This window comes from Giraffa tippelskirchi, chromosome 9 (assembly GCF_054371585.1).
Source record: "Giraffa tippelskirchi isolate mGirTip1 chromosome 9, T2T-mGirTip1v1.2.pri, whole genome shotgun sequence".
NCBI lineage: Eukaryota > Metazoa > Chordata > Mammalia > Artiodactyla > Giraffidae > Giraffa > Giraffa tippelskirchi.
In genome coordinates, this window is record NC_137283.1 from 155,344,259 (window position 1) to 155,362,074 (window position 17,816).

Sequence of the window (17,816 nt, forward strand, 5' to 3'; positions counted from 1 at the left end):
ATGTCCCACATACCTAACCTATCCATGGGGAAGCAATGGAAAGATAGCCTAAAGCTTTTACAAGGGCATTTGCATTTTTATAAATAGCTAATAAAATGAGAGCAAGTCTCAATTACATTATTAGGTGAAGGAAAAAGTTTCCGAACAGTATTGTCAGCATTATTTGATAAAAAAAAAGAAACATATTTTTATATAAAGTGCATAACTCAGAGGCACACCTTTGTATATAAAATACCTACTATTTGGCCATTAAAAGCCATTACAACTAATGAGACAGTCTCTTGGCACTGGCTTGATTTTCCATAAAAGCTTTACAGTGTTTGTTCTGAATGAATCACTTCCTATTTTTAAAAAATTGTATGAACTTATATATAATATGAAACATAGAGCTAGAGATAATATAGATATAGGTATGTGTGTATTTAAAAGTAGGAAAAACAAGAACTATTTTTATTCTAAATTAACTTTTTAATTAAATTGTAAAGATGGCCAGAGGAAATTGTTTTTAGAAATTAATTGTTTTAAAAATACAAAGTTTACCATCTTCATTATTAAGTGTCCAGTTCAGTAGTATTAAGCACATTCACACTGTTGCACAGCCATCACCACCATGGTGGTGGTTTAGTTGCTAAGTTGTGTCAGACTCTTGTAACCTCATGGAATCTAGCGCCCCAGACTCCTCTGTCCATGGGATTCTCCAGGCAAGAATACTGGAGTGGGTTGTCATTTCCTTCTCCAGGGGATCTTCCCAACCTAGGAATCGAACTTGGGTTTCGTGCCTTGCAGGCAGATTCTTTACCGACTGAGCTACAAGGGAAGATCCCCATAATTTCCTCCTCTTCCCAAACTGAAACTGTGTCCCCATTAAACACAGCTCCCCATCCCTCATCCCTCTCCCCTACCCCTCACCCCCTCCATCCTACTTTCTGTCTCTATAAATCTGAGTGCTCTTGGGACCCCATAAGTGAAATCACACAGTATTTGTCCTGCTGTGACTGGCTTGTTTCACTGAGCATAGTGTCTTCAAGGTTCATTTATGTTGTGGCATGTCAGGAGTTCCTTCCTTGTTAAAGCTGATTAATATTCCAGGTATCCTTACTTGGCAAAATTAAAAGCCAATGTCAGTTGCCCAACTGCTTCTGAAATGGCCCTGGCCTGTGAAACGTACATCTGGCCACCACTGGACCTCAAGGGAAATGCAGAGTCTGCTTGTGTGACAGCCTCTCAACTCTCAGCCGGTTGTATGGCAAGTTACACTTACTCATCCTTCCTAGGAACCACCTACATACCTCCACGCACCCCTGCCTTCATTGTTACTCTTCTCTCCATCTGGAATCTTTCTAAAAACAATAACTATTAATGGGGCTGTCTCAAAGTCAGGGGAAAGTTAAAGGGGTAAAGAGAAAAAAAATTTAATAATTTGTGAAAATGCTTCCCATCCCAAATCTAAATATGCACATTCATCATTTCTATTAACGTAGAAGAAAAGACAAAAGTATATAAATCAAATGTTACCATTGATTCTCTTGCTCTGATAAAATGAGAAGTAGACTTTATCTTTGTGCTTTTCTGTGTTACCAAAATTCCTGCAGCAAATAAGGATAACTTTTGAAAAATTTATTAAAATTACCATCGAATAGAAAAATATTTATGCCATAATACCCTTATTATAGAACACCTCTCTATTAAGAATTGTTTATTTTACAAGTTCTCTCCTACACATATTCTCATCTCATTTTTTAATTTTTATTAGGTAAACCTAACCTTCTAAAATATCAAAAGGGCTTACAGAATGTTAGATGAAATTTTTTTCAAACTTATGAACACAGTAGAATGTCTTCCTAACATTTAAGAAAATCACTTATTTTTCTATTCTCTCACTGATACAACATTCCAATTATTTGTTGTTCACAGTTACACATAGTCAGGACATGCTCAGCTAGGATTTTATAATGAGCAATCAATCCCAAATCTCAATAGCTTAAAAAAATACATGTGGATTTCTCACTCATGCTATGGATATTCTATATCTGCATCAGTGGTCTCCTGGATTTCTTCTCAAGCTCATCTCTACTCAGGAACCCAGGCTGGGAGAGTCTTCTTCTCTGTGCTTCCACATTTTCTGGGAAAAAGGAGCATGATGAATCACATTATTGGATTTTAAGTGCTCCCTGCCATAGTGACGTTGAGTCACTTCCTTTCACATTTCATGAGCCAAAGGAAGTTCGATGACCATACCTCACCACAAAGGTGTGGAAAAATAAAATTCTACCACTTGCTCTGATGTGCCATAAAGTTTGATGAACAGAATGAATATCAACCATAGAATCCTAGGACAGACAACAACTGAGGTTGGTTGGACTCCAGTGGATTTAGCCCATTAAACTTATTTTTCACATAACAGATTTGTTCTAAGTTAAATGGTAAAAATTTTACACATTTTCTATTCACTCAAAACTGTTGTGCTCAAAAAGGAAACTGATGAATATTATTTCTTTTTTTTTCAAAGAAAAAAGCTTAAGCTTGTTGACCATTTTCAGATACTAGCCACTACCAATTAAAGGCAGAAAAATGGTAGAAAAAATATTTTTATTAGGCTTAACCAAAGTATTGCCATTATTAACATTTTAAAGAGCATTTTTATGTATCTTTTCTTTTCTTTAAATTTAGCTATAGTTACTCACTTTGCTGTTGTTTAGTCACTCAGTCATGTCCAACTCTTTGCGATCCCATGAACTACAGCACACCAGGCTTCCCTGTCCTTCACAATCTCCTGGAGTTTGCTCAAACTCATGTCCGCCGAGTTGTTGATGTCATCCAATCATCTCATCCTCTGTTGTCCCCTTCTCCTCCTGCCTTCACTCTTTCCCAGCATCAGGGTCTTTTTAAATAAGTCACTTTTCGCATCAGGTAACCAAAGTACTGAAGTTTCAGCTTCAACATCAGTCCTTCCAATGAATATTCAGGACTGATTTCCTTTAGGATGGACTGGTTGGATCTCCTTGCAGTCCAAGGGCCTCTCAAGAGTCTTCTCCAACACCACAGTTCCAAAGTATAAGTTCTCCTGTGCTCAGTCTTCTTTATGATCCAACTTTCACATCTGTACATGACTACTGGAAAAACCATATCTTTGACTATATGGACCCTGGTCAGCAAAGTCATGTCTCTGCTTTTTAATACCCTGTCTAGGTTTGTCATGTTTTTTCTTCCAAGGAGAAAGTGGTTACTCACTTTACCAGAATATTTTTCAATGGCTACTAAGAGCTGTGGACTTTGCTGGGCACAGGCAATATCAATCCTTTGAACTCTTGGGATCAATGCTAACTAATATGTAAATATTATCAGTAAGATTTAATCTAAATCTGCCTGGAAGTCTGCATAAATTTGTTTCTGGGTTACTTTAGGATAGAGTCCACACCTGGTGAATACGGAATATGAGCATAGCTCATTGAGGTTTATCATTGGTACTTGCCTCAGGAAATTAAAATTCAGAACCAATATTTATAAAAATGTGTGTGCTCACAGAAGTTAAGAAGCTATGGTTTTTGACCTTGAGAGTACGTTCTATCTTTTCATAAAATATTGATGGTAAGTTATTATGCATTCCTTCCTTCCTGCCCACCCTGCCTCTTACCACTATTTTAGAATCTCCCTTTCTATACATTGTCCTTGTGGTCACACCTGACTGTCTCTGGAGAAAAGACCTCTCGTTTCAGATGTGAAGAAACTGTTTTCTCATCCCCAAGGACTTAGCAAAGATCAGAGCTCTTTACTTACATCTAAAAAATAAATGTGCTGCATATTCACTAACATCAGAGCTCAAGGGGTTCAAGTTTTTGAGAGCTGATACCATGGCCGTGCACAGCCGGCATATTTTAGGTTTAATTTAACCACTTCTGAACATGTTCCATGGTCCAGTTTTGAAATCAATCATTAAAACAACAGTAAAATCCTGGCATTTGGGGGATAATTTTTCTTTTAAAAAAAAGATCATCCAGTGAATTAAAAAAAGATATAATGGGGAATAATGTGTATCTAATTATTGATGTACTATAGAAATTAGCTTTTATATTGCAATTTATATTGCAATTACCTTCTTTTTGTTATAAAGCAGAACAATACAGAAGAAGAACTTCTTTATTAATGCCTAATAGCATGGTAATTTAAAATATTCAAGTTTCTTTAATAAAGTAGTGTATGAAATGTTACTTAATTTGACAAGATTAATTATACAATTAATTTAAGACTGCTCTCAATTAAATTAGTAAAAATTCTTAAGCTTGCTGCTTTTGAAAAGAGTGCAGGAACCTAGCATGAAGTGAGATACCTATTAAACATGATATTAATCAGACTGTGATGGAATAATGCATGTTTTGTTAATATAAAGGGCATTGTCAGAAAGTTAGTAAAGAAGCATTGTTACATTATTTTAATAATAATGATAGTCCAGAACCCAAATAATTTAGAAGAGTCTCCAAGATCACTGGAAAATACAGCGGCTTGGAACGGGAATGATGCTCAGAGTACTCAAGACAGCACAGCATTCAAAATCCTGTCCTGGTGGTCCTGACTCCAAATATTTTGGGGTTCTGTCCAGAGAGAGGTTTTACTAAGGAAGATAACAGACTATCAACATACCTTCAGGGTAAATTCACATGGTCCAGGGGCTAATCCTCAGCTTCTCAGGTCCAAAACTTTGGCTTGTCAGTGCCCCAGGGTTATGAGATCCAAGTCAACTGAGAAATATTAACTAAAGTCATAATGCACTGAAGTATAATCACAAAATCTTCATTTATATACTTATGATGGAAAAATCTAGTTTTAGGGGACCAGAGGGCCCATTTCTTACATATATAAGCATGCATTTATAATAAATGCTTTCATGATATCAGAGTATCTGGAAAATCCTTTCAGTGATGTCTAGGTTATTTGGTGTACAAAGAAATATTGAGTGTAAATCAGCCAGACTGTGGCAGAGTCAACAGCATCATTCCTAGTCCACCACATAGAACCCCTCTCTAGTGACTAGAATGTTCCTGTTGTTCAGATTTTCTACATTTCTCTCTCTGCATCCCCAAATCTGGGGTAGATCTCTACCATCTCCTTGAGGCTAGATTCTGGCTGAAGGACAAAAGGATGGAGATTAAGGTACCAATTATAGTGTTTGATTGGCCATAGTGTACAAGCTGAGTAGGAAAAGGAGCTAATAAACTGGGAGAAACCCCACTGCTCTGTGTACAATTAAGTCTTGTTCTGGGCTGAGAATCATTCTGAAAATGTTGTGTAACTTTTCATGCTTTGCATGATCAATGTTGATTTTCTTAATTCAACTCATACTGCTAGGGTAACTAGACTTCCCTAGTGTGTTGAGTCTAATGGTTCTCTGAGTTGAGGCTGGGGTTGATGTTAGGGGAGAGCAAGGTCTATATTAGCTTTTACAGAGCAAGGAGGAACTCTTTCCTTTGGATTGACACAGGACCGCATCAGAATTGCGGCTTGGGAGGACAGGACCATCTGGAGGCAGTCCCTCCTTCCGCTAAATTTCAATTCTCCTTTGACCCTAAGTAGGAAAGCTATTGAACAGTGCACAAAATGCATACAGAGAGATAACTTTTCCTAAACTCTTCATTTTTAGATGAGAAAAGAAAGTGTATATAAGTCAATCTCACACAATTAGTGGTAGGATTGAAAATCAAGTCTAGTTGTTTTTTTTTTTGACACTCAATCCAGTGTATTTTATATTGCATGCATACATGATAAGTCGCTTCAGTCATGGATGACTCTTTGTGATCCTATGGATTGCCGTCTATCCATAGGATTCTCCAGGCAAGAATACTGGAATGGGTTGCATGCCCTCCTCCAGGGGATCTTCCTGACCCAGGGATCGAAGCCTAGTGTCTTATGCATTGGCAGATGGGTTCTTTAACACTAGTGCCCCCTGGAAAGCCCATAATTTTTATTACATCTTGTCATTAGATAAATATTGCAAAGCTGTATACAGTGTAGTGTTGCCTAAGTGTTAGTCACTCAGTCATGTCCTACTCTTTGTGACCCCATGGTCTGTAGCCCACTAGGCTCCTCTGTCCGTGGGATTTCCATATAAACAGAAAGTCTCCCAAATTGCAAAAACTCCTGAAAAATGTGCTTTCAATTAATCTAATGCATACTCATTGAATAGTTGTCCCAGAGTGATGGTCATTATGGAAACAGTAGCTTGCATTTATTGAGTGTTTACTATGCATCTGGCATCATTCTAAAGAAAGATTTCCTGTTGACTTCCACTATGAATCTCTTTTCTACAAAATGAGTGATGGCTCTAAGACACTTACAATTAAAATTCTTACCATAGAGTAGAAGAGCATCGTGTTAGTATTCACAGTCTACATGCATTTAACTCTTCTATCCAGCCACTTCACAGATATTTAAAAGTGAACTGATTAAAATGCACCACACATGTATTAAAATTTCCGTCTTACAGAGAGTTCTTGCTGACTCCGTCTGAGCGGAATGCTTAAGTAAAAACAATATAATCATTCTTAATTAGAATTTAATGGAAAATAATAAAGCTCCTTTAAATAGAATTGCTCTGCTGTCTTTCTGTCTGTCCATCTCTGGAAATGTTTGTTAAATGTTATCAGTATTTTACATGTACATACCTACACACTCACACAAACACACACATACTCACTTCTGCTCAAATCGGTCATGATCTTCTCAGGTCTCCAGTGGGCAGTCCTTTCTGAGAATAATGGGTTACCTACAGGGACATTAAGTATTTAGCAGCAACCCACCAAGCTACTGCTGCCTGGGGATGTTTAATGGAGTTAAACAGGAAGTGCCGTGGTGTTACACAAGTGCCAAATTAGTTTTCAGAAAAGACTCTAAGCAGGAAGTTATTCTTTCTACCAAAATCCACGTGAATAGTCTTGACATTGCCACAAGGTAGAGAAGGGCACTGCTTACCTAGGCTCATGCAGCCCCCAAGTGAAGGAGAAACTGCTGTCTATATCAGGCTCAAAGTATAGCTTTCATAATTTAATATGCATATTTATTGTGTGCATAATAGGAGTCTTATATTTACTTTTAATTCCTGTAATACATAATCAATGGGTGGTTATTCCAAAGTGGTGGTCATTATGGAGAAAATAGTATGCATTTCCTTACTGTGTGCCTGGCCCCATTCATTCTAAACACATTTGTGTATTTCATTTAATTTCCCCAAGGATCTTGTACGATAGGTACTAGGAGTATCCCCATTTTATAGATGAGGAAATCCTACAGAAGTTAAGTAATGTGCCCAAGATCTTATAAATGAAAAGTGATGGAACCAGTTTCAAATCCAGATAACCTAACTCAGATCCTATACTCTTGATCACTACACAAAATGTTAGCAGAAAGCCACCCACAGACCCACGCAGAAAACACAAATTCCTTTAATATTAGGAAATGTTAGGAGAACCTATTTGGGCACAAATAGTTGCATCTCAGAGGTCTACTCCCAGATTCAGGAGCAAGCTCCTTTCACCTGTAAGTTTCCACAAGGAACCCACATGGTGAATGATCTCTTCTGCTCTTTAAGTTCTGGGATCTTCAAACCCAGTGCCAATGGGCAAGTAGTCTTTTGGAGACAATTAGTTGGTAACAACTCCAGCATATTTCTGAGATTGGTCAAAGCTTGATTTCACAGATGAAGTATCCTCCTAGAGTTCTAGGATTTGGGACCCTTGAGGTCTGTTCCTGGGTCCTACAATAAGTAAACTATGATACATGTCTGCCACAGAGTTGACTAGACCAATTTACTTGTCCAGAAACTTATTTCCACACATAAACGTAAACATCTGCATTGTTCAAAACTGGACTGAATCAAAATAACAAATGATTACATCCCATTCTTTCAAACTTGTCCCAAAATAGTTATCAAGAATGTCAAGTTTGGGAATACTAATAGTTTAGAAAATTTACCTAAACACTTACCTCTTAACCTATCACAATCCTTCTAGGTATCTACTTCAAATATCTTCAGTAGCAACATCAGTGGTCAACAGGAGACACAGTTCCTGGTTATAGCTAGTTTATTGCTCAGATAATTTGAATAAAGTGAAAGTGAAAGTGAAGTCTCTCAGTCGTGTCTGACTCTTTGTGACCCCATGGACTGTAGCCTACCAGGCTCCTCTGTCCATGGGATTTTCCAGGCAAGAGTACTGGAGTGGGTTGCCATTTCCTTCTTAAGGGGATCTTCCCGACCCAGGGATCGAACCCGGGTCTCCTGCATTGCAGGCAGACACTTTACCATCTGAGCCACCAGGGAAGTCCCTGAATAAAGAACTCCTTATTTATCTTACTTATCAGTGGTCTTATAGTTCTCCATGTTTCAAAATGATTCTCTTGCATGCCTCTCCTTTTTGGAGTAAAAGGTCAAGTCACCTTAAATGCCACATTTTCCATTTAATTTACTGCTGGCTCTTCTCCCTTATTTATTTCCTCATGTATAGCTGAAGGCAAGATTTCATTCTTTGATATTTTCATGTTAATCAATAGGAATCATGGAATTTCCTCAAGAAACCACCAATGATGCATGGTAGGCATCAGTGATCTTAATGATCTTAGTAGAGAGCTTTGATTGTTCTCAGCAACTTATTATTGGCCAAGAAATGATAGTTTGTAAATTGAGGGGCAGGAAGCCAGGTTAGTTTAGATAAGAACAGATCATAGTTTACTTCAGTAATGACAATCTATTCTACCAACAGTCCCTTAGTAAGAACTCTAAGAATTGGCGAAAGTTATCATACACCTAATAGTTGTCATTCTTAAGAATTCCTAGTGAGATATCTTATGCCAAGAAGGAAATACTATAATATATATTGCTTCTTTTTTCTTAAAGCAAGGGAAAGAGAACCCGAAGAATTATTGGCTAATAATTTCTCGACTGAGAAGACTGTATAATTAATCATCCAAAAATCAATTTTAAAACACCTACAGAAGAACGGGTCACTGGCATTGTTATGAACTGGTCTAGACTGATCTAATCGCCTTCTGTGACAGAATGGCAGGGCTCCTGGACTGAGAAGAAATAATGTACATAATCTGTCTTGACTTCAGCAAGGTGTAGATCCTGGCTCCGATGACACACTCATTAATAATCTCGGCATGATATTCACCACCAGCGTTCTCCTCACTGTGCTTCAACATAGATTTCTGCTGGTCCCTGTGGCTCCTCTAGGTGGGTTGGTCCTATGTTCATGAGGCCAGACATCGGGTCCTAAGAGTCTTACATTTAGCCAAGCTGTGACCTCGGCAGGGAGGTCCTGCTGTGTGTCTCTTTCTCAACGACATTTTACTCTTCCTTGCAAGCTTCAATACAAAAGTCAATAAGTCTCCTTGTTCTGAATCATCCATTCTTTCCCGTGTGCTCCTCCAGCTTTGTTTAGACTTCTCTCTGCAATTAGAGATCGACATGCTCTTCACTGTTTAAAAATCATGCCATCTGTAGAGAGATAATTAATGTGTCAGCTTTGGTTACTGGCTCTGTATTGGTTGATGAATTCTGTGAATATGGCTTAATGAGAAGACTCCAAGATATTTTAGATGGTGTAGAAGCAAATTAACAAGAGATGAAAACATATATAACATTACATTGAGTTAAATATATATATCAACTAGAGGCAGCATAGATTTATGATGGTTAAGAATATAGATTCTGTAATCTGCTTCTTAGGAGAAGGCAATGGCACCCCATTCCAGTACTCTTGCCTGGAAAATCCCACGGACGGAGGAGCCTGGTAGGCTACAGTCCATGGAGTTGCTAAGAGTCAGACATGGCTGAGCGACTTCACTTTCACTTTTCCCTTTCATGCATTAGAGAAGGAAATGGCAACCCACTCCAGTTTTCTTGCCTGGAGAATCCCAGGGACAGCAGACCCTGGTGGGCTGCCGTCTATGGGGTTGCACAGAGTCAGACACGACTGAAGCGACTTAGCAGCAGCAGCAGCAGCAGCAATCTAATTCTTTGGGTTTGAATCCTTATACTATTGGACTAGCTGTGTGTTTCAGAATAACTTATCTAACCTCTCTGTACTACAGTCTCCTTATCTACTCCCTGTTTTCTTTGGCATGCTTTTCTCTTTGTTTACTCCACAAGCCCGTTGAATAGGTACTATGTCAGTTTCAGCCAGTGAATTTTGAGTGAACAAATGCCTGGATAGATAAATGAACAAAAGATAACTATAAGCATCTTTCTTACCTGGCCCACTCCAATATAAAATGCTTAAATTGGTTGAGTTTTATGTCCTTCTACTACATTATGACATAATCAAGGATTATACATTAATACTGGAAATTAAAACTGTTGTAAAATTATTTCAATACATTTTCTTCTAGTTTTATTGAGATACAATTGACATACAACACTGTGTAAATTCAAGGTGCACGGCATAATAATTTGACTTACATACATCATGAAATGATTGCCACAGCAAGTTTAGTGAACACCCAACATCTCATTTAGACACAAAATAAAAGAAAATATATATTTTTCTTTGTGATGAGATAACTGTCTTTTGAAGAAACTTTTAGAAAACTTTTTCCCTAAGTTTGAGTCTACCCTTGTAATGTGTAGCCAGTTCTCAGTGAGGTTATAGGGCCACATAGAGCCAAGACACACCCCCCCAAGGGAAATCTAGTTTGGCTTTTTCTTTCCATTTACAATTAAAAGCAGTTTTCACTGAGAAAGCTGTCCTAGTAATGCCTATTTCTAAGCCTTGCTCTCTCTTTTTTTTTTCTTTCTGGTAGGCAAGACACATTGCCTTAATAAATGTGAACATTATCTGGCGACTGAATAGCTCAGTGGGTTACAGTGCGGTGCTAATAAATGTGAACCAAAGTGCATTCCTGTAAGATTGAAATTAAGAAGCCTAAGGAGGATTAAGGAGCCATCTTTATGGCTCTTCTGTCCCTATAGGTCACAAACTTGTAGGAGATTTTAACTTTGGACACCCTACTGCCTTGCTCTGATGGGAAGGACCAACTATTTGTAAGAACAAGATCCTCTTACATAATAGAATATGACTCCATCCAGTTAGCATTAAGGCCTCTGCTCCCAAGAAGCAACACCAAAATCAGATTGATTATATTCTTTGCAGCCAAAGATGGAGAAGCTCTATACAGTCAGCAAAAACAAGATCAGGAGCAGACTGTGGCTCAGATCATGAACTCCTTATTGCCAAATTCAGACTTAAATTGAAGAAAGTAGGGAAAACCACTAGACCATTCAGGTGTGACCTAAATCAAATCCTTGTGATTATACAGTGGAAGTGACAATAGATTTAAGGGACTAGATCTGATAGACAGAGTGCCTGATGAACTATGGACAGAGGTTTGTGACATTGTAAAGGAGACAGGGATCAAGACCATCCCCATGGAAAAGAAATGCCAAAAAGCAAAATGGCTGTCTGAGGAGGCCTTACAAATAGCTGTGAAAAGAAGAGAAGTGAAAAACAAAGGAGAAAAGGAAAGATATTCCCATTTGAATGCAGAGTTCTCAAGAATAGCAAGGAGACATAAGAAAGCCTTCCTCAGCAATCAATGCAAAGAAATAGAGGAAAACAACAGAATGAGAAAAACTAGAGATCTCTTCAAGAAAATTAGAGATACCAAGGGAACATTTCATGCAAAGATGAGCTCGATAAAGGACAGAAATGGTAGGGACCTAACAGAAGCAGAAAATATTAAGAAGTGGTGGAAAGAATACACAGAAGAACTGTATAAAAAAGATCTTCATGACCCAGATAATCACAATGGCGTGATCACTCACCTAGAGCTAGACATCCTGGAATGTGAAGTCAAGTGGGCCTTAGAAAGTATCACTACGAACAAAGCTAGTGGAGGTGATGGAATTCCGGTTGAGCTATTTCAAATCCTGAAAGATGATGCTGTGAAAGTGCTGCACTCGATATGCCAGCAAATTTGGAAAATTCAGCAGTGGCCACAGGACTGGAAAAGGTCAGTTTTCATTCCAATCCCAAAGAAAGGCAATGCCAAAGAATGCTCTATCACACAATTGCAGTCATCTCACACACTAGTAAAGTAATGCTCAAAATTCTCCAAGCCAGGCTTCAGCAATACATGAACTGTGAACTTCCAGATGTTCAAGCTGGTTTTAGAAAAGGCAGAGGAATCAGAGATCAAATTTCCAATATCCGCTGGATCATCGAAAAAGCAAGAGAGTTCCAGAAAAATATCTATTTCTGCTTTATTGACTATGCCAAAGCCTTTGACTATGTGGATCATAATAAACTGTGGAAAATTCTTAAAGAGATGGGACTACCAGACCATCTGACCTGCCTCTTGAGAAACCTGTATGAAGGTCAGGAAGCAACAGTTAGAACTGGACATGGAGCAACAGACTCGTTCCAAATAGGAAAAGGAGTACATCAAGGCTGTATATTGTCACTCTGCTTATTTAACTTCTATGCAGAGTACATCATGAGAAACACTGGACTGGAAGAAACACAAGCTGGAATCAAGATTGCCAGGAGAAATATCAATAACCTCAGATATGCAGATGACACCACCCTTATGGCAGAAAGCGAAGAACTAAAGAGCCTCTTGATGAAAGTGAAAGAGGAGAGTGAAAAACTTGGCTTAAAGCTCAACGTTCAGAAAACTAAGATCATGGCATCTGGTCCCATCACTTCATGGGAAATAGATGGGGAAACAGTGGAAACAGTGTCAGACTTTATTTTTGGGGGCTCCAAAATCACTGCTGATGGTGATTGCAGCCATGAAATTAAAAGACGCTTACTCCTTGGAAGGAAAGTTATGACCAATCTAGATAGCATATTGAAAAGCAGAGACATTACCTTGCCAATAAAGGTCCATCTAGTCAAGGCTATGTTTTTTCCAGCAGTCATGTATGGATGTGAGAGTTGGACTATAAGGAAAGCTGAGCACCGAAGAATTGATGCTTTTGAACTGTGGTGTTGGAGAAGACTCTTGAGAGTCCCTTGGACTGCAAGGAGATCCAACCAGTCCATTCTAAAGGAGATCAGTCCTGGGTGTTCATTGGGAGGACTGATGTTGAAGCTGAAACTCCAATACTTTGGCCACCTCATGTGAAGAGTTGACTCATTGGAAAAGACTGTAATCCTGGGAAGGATTGGGGGCAGGAGCAGAAGGGGACACCAGAGGATGAGATGGCTGGATGGCATCACTGACTCGATGGATATGGGTTTGGGTAGACTGCAAGAATTGGTGATGGACAGGGAGGCCTGGCATGCTGGGATTCATGGGTTTGCCAAAGAGTTGGACACGACTGAGAGACTGAACTGAACTGAGCTCCCAGGACTGGGACCATCATGATGTTAGGAAGATCCAGAGATCAGGGATATCATCACTCTGGGTTGGTCCCCTTTCTCCTCCTCTCTCACCTTGCTTCTGGGTGTGTTTCTTTTCCACGGATTTGCATGGGGCTGCAAGTAGACATTAGCCTAGAACTCTCAGGAAGACTGAAATACTCCAAGGAATTTTGTACTTTTAGAGTAATAGCTGCAGAGAACGCTAGAGATTTCATAGAGAAGTGAGTCTTCACGATTCTCAAGCAACTGTTTTAAGAATCAGAACAAGAGCTGATTGGAATCAGCATCTGGAAACACAAAGTTTTTTCCCTTAATCTAGCTGAAACTTCTTAATCAGCATTCTCTCAGGCATGGAGAAGAGAAGAGAGCCCAGGCTTCTCTTGGGAAAGTCACTCTGCTTAGGGGAACACTACAGGTAGCTGAGGATCAAGAAAACCGAAAATTTAATAGAGTCATGGTCAGGGGCTTTGGATTACCTAGACTGATCAGAAGGTCTGTGGTAAGGTCATAGCTCAAAGCAGAGGGAGCAACAGGAAGCAATTCTGGCACAGACTGGATTCGGGTGGAATCACTAAGCTAGAATCAGGAAGGGTAGAGACAGAGAGGCTGAGAAGATTCTGGGATGCTCTTCACTGGCTGGAGGGAAGAGCTGTAGCCTTACAGGAAGAGGCTGAGCTCAAAGATCTTAAGAATTCATGTGCCCACTCAACATGCCTCTGTACTGAGTACAGGGCTTTCTAACATTATCAAAGACATTCCTTTTTAATTTTAAGAGCAACTCAATGAGATAGAGGAAAAACTTCCCAAATATGTTAGCAGAAAGCGGAATATGTGAAATTCTGGTGAATCTGGCCTTTTAACTACAACTTAATACAGTAATGAGAATGCCAAGTGTACAAAAGCACCCTATGGTAGGCTTTAACAGGCTGCTCAATGGGTCAGCTACACTCTGCTAGTCAAGCAGAACAGATTTGCTGCCATTTAGCATGGGTGATGCACACACAAGGTTGGAGGTGTGGGAGCATTTCAGATACACCCCACTGTCTTCATTTAGCATCCTCCATGGGCTCCCATGAAACCAGAGAGATTCACCAGGAGACCAGGGAGAAAATAAAATAATAACTTTTAAAACTGCAACAATTTTAAAGCGGTCACCTAAGAGTAGGAAGCAGAGTGCAGTGGTTACATTGGAAAGGATCCACTAACTGATAGCTATGAAGCCTTGCTGTTTGTTGTTTAGTTGCTAAGTCGTGTCTGACTCTTTGTGACCTCATGGACTGTAACTTCTGTCCATGGAATTTACCTGGCAAGAACACTGAAGTAGGTTGCTATTTCCTTCTCCAAGGGATTTTCCCAACCCAGGGATAGAACCCAAGTCTCCTGCATTGGCAGGCAGATTCTTTACCACTGAGCGACCAGGGAAGCCCCATATTTGCATACATACACACACACACATATATAAGCTATTTAATATATATGCATTTTATATATATATATATATATATATATATATATATATATAAGCAGTTTACAACTTGTTTTCAAAATAGTATATAATACAGGAAGATGGACAGGAAGAAATAAATGTTTCTTCTGAGAACGTCTAATTACTGTACCATCAAAAAGAGAGAAATTGAAGCTTATGATTTTGGTCCTAATCAGAACAAAATATCCAGAGGTCTGCAGGAATAAAAATATACATGCATTTTAAAATAAGCAAATTAACTTGTTTCTATATTTTCTCTAACTTTCAAGAGATTTTGGTGAGACATACTGAAGTGGAAAGAAAGCAGAAAATTTTCTAAGTAACCCTGCTAGTGAGAGTTTTCTAAGTTCTTCAAATTCTGAAAAATAAATATGATATATCATTAAAAACTTTCCATCTATTAAGAACTACTGTTTTCCAGAAAAAAAAGAACATAGACAAACCATGTTTACATTAGTCCATGAGAAACAAAAGAAATAGTTGATATATCTAAACTTTCTTTTAGAAATATTTTGTTTATGTAGCATATATTGGAATATTGTCAAGTATTTCCTTTTTCAGGAGGTTCTTACTACAGAAGATACTGCAAACCAATTTTCTTCTTTTGAGAGCACTTGCTTTTCTTTCAGAGATACTTAGAGCTGAATGTGAGCATGTTTTAGAAGTTTCTGTTTACGTATATTGTAAACCTTTCTACTTTGAAGTACTTATAGATTCACATAAACTTGCAAAGACAGTAGAGGTAGATCCAGTTTCCCACTCTCTCCCAATAGTTGAGCTGATGCAAATATAATAGCAAAACAACAGTTTTATCTCTAATGAAATTTTGCAAGAGAAATCTCAGAACGCCCTTCATCTACACACATATGCGCATACACATGAGTGCGCGTGCATGCGCGCACATACACACACACACACCCCCAACTACACACACACACACAGAGGACAGCTATTTCATCTAAGAGCTTCAGCCTGGAGGCAACGTCAATCAATAGCAGCCTACTCACAGGAAGGGAAGGAGGCTGAGAAGCCTCTAATAATGACAACAGTCCTGCCTGAAACCAGGTCAAGCCCAGGAGGCTTTAGACAAATGGAAGAATCATCCAGAGTCACAACCAAGACCATCGCATCAAAGCCTCCACTATCAGTGGTCAGACAACACAATCTGACAGATTGGAAGAACATTTATAGGATACATTGATTTTTATCCATTATTTCTTTTCAGTCTCACAGAGAAAAAGGCATAGTACTAAGCACTATAGCTCTTAAGAGGTTGGGTCTTTAAATTCCATCAGAAGGAAAGTACACATACCGTACTGGTTGTTTTATGTCTGTGTTATCTTAAATGCAGGTACTCTGTGAGAAGGAAATATTTTTCAGGTCATGTTATGCTTTTGAAAGTGTAATGCATTAATAAAAGTCACTGAGCTACAGTTGGCTGGAGGCAACAGGGTGACACGCAGCACAGATCTCAGGTATGCTTCCTGACATTTCTCCTGCCAGAGGCCTCACCATGCATCACTCATCCAATGTGGCATCGCTTCCCAATGAGTCTGGGTACCGTTTTCACATGGGGCTTCAGGCAGCCATGACCAGCTGGTTATACTTGGCATGAGAAATGGAACCTAACGTGGAGTTATTGTTGATGGGGAGGTTTTCCCCAGGTAAGCAGGTTTGAAAGCAGTTTGATAGAACTGAAGGAAGATTGAACAAGAGAGAAGAGTCAAATATTCCATGGGTAGATTATAATTTCATTAGTAATCTTAGAATGTTAGTTCCTAGATATAGCCCTAAGACCTAACAGAATGTGTCGTATAGTTGATGCTCAATGAACTTTTTGCGTAATTAATGAAAGAATTATTTGTTTTCTTTTTCTTTTTTTAGCTATCAAAGAATGTAACAGAGAGAGAAAAGTCAGCTGAGTCTTTGAACAGATTTTCATAGCGGAATATCTCCTTAAGGAGTAAGATATAATGTGGGTTTGGTTCATAGCTCTGTACATCCAGAAATATAACCCTATCATTTGCAGTTTCTAGTACCTTTGTTCTCCCAGTCACAGAACTTTGTAATATTTTTTTTTATCTTTCTCCCTTACATAATTAATCAGATACTAGATTTTCCTACACAATATATCTTATTTTCTTCATTTCAAATTGAGTACCTCCGTACTGAGATTGTAGCACATAATGTCATAATTGCTAGATTAGCTTCTTAAATTTCAATGGGCTTGATTTTCTCTTTGTTTAAAACTATTTTGTATTCTAGCAAAAGATGAACATTATAAAAACAAATTTGTTTTCCTTTAGTATTACAAAGAATTTTAGGTATTGTAGAAATTTGTAAATAAACAATTCTGTAAAAGAAAGATAATAAAAATCATTTTTCATCCCATCAACCAGAAATGATTAATGTTAGCATGCTGACTTATATCATAATAGCATTTTTCTTTGCTAACATATTGTTTTTGTTTCACAGTAATATATTTGCATTATGCATATTCCTTTTAACATGCTTTACGTTACTTCAAATATATCAAATATTTTTCCACAATATTTAACTCAGTAACATTATTTCTGAATGGTATTTTATCTCATAGATAGTGAATAACTTATTAAGTATCCCCTTGTTGATTTATTTTACAATTAGAAACTCTAAAATAAATATAGCTGTCTTAATACTACATTGAGTATAAGTTTTTCAATATATGTTGCCACCTTGCCTGGCACAGAAATCATATAAACTTAAAGTTCCACTAGCAAAGTGTAAACAATTGGAAATTCAGTAGATAAATTAAACAACAAATTAGATACAACTAAAGAAAAAATTGGCTAACTGTAAGATCATAAATACCCAGAATACAAGGAAAAATATAGAACATATTGATGGGGGGATTAAAGGATATGGAAGATCGACTTAAAAGTTTATAATCTGTCTAACAAGAGTTTATAAGGAGACAATAATGAAAATTTGGAGGTGGT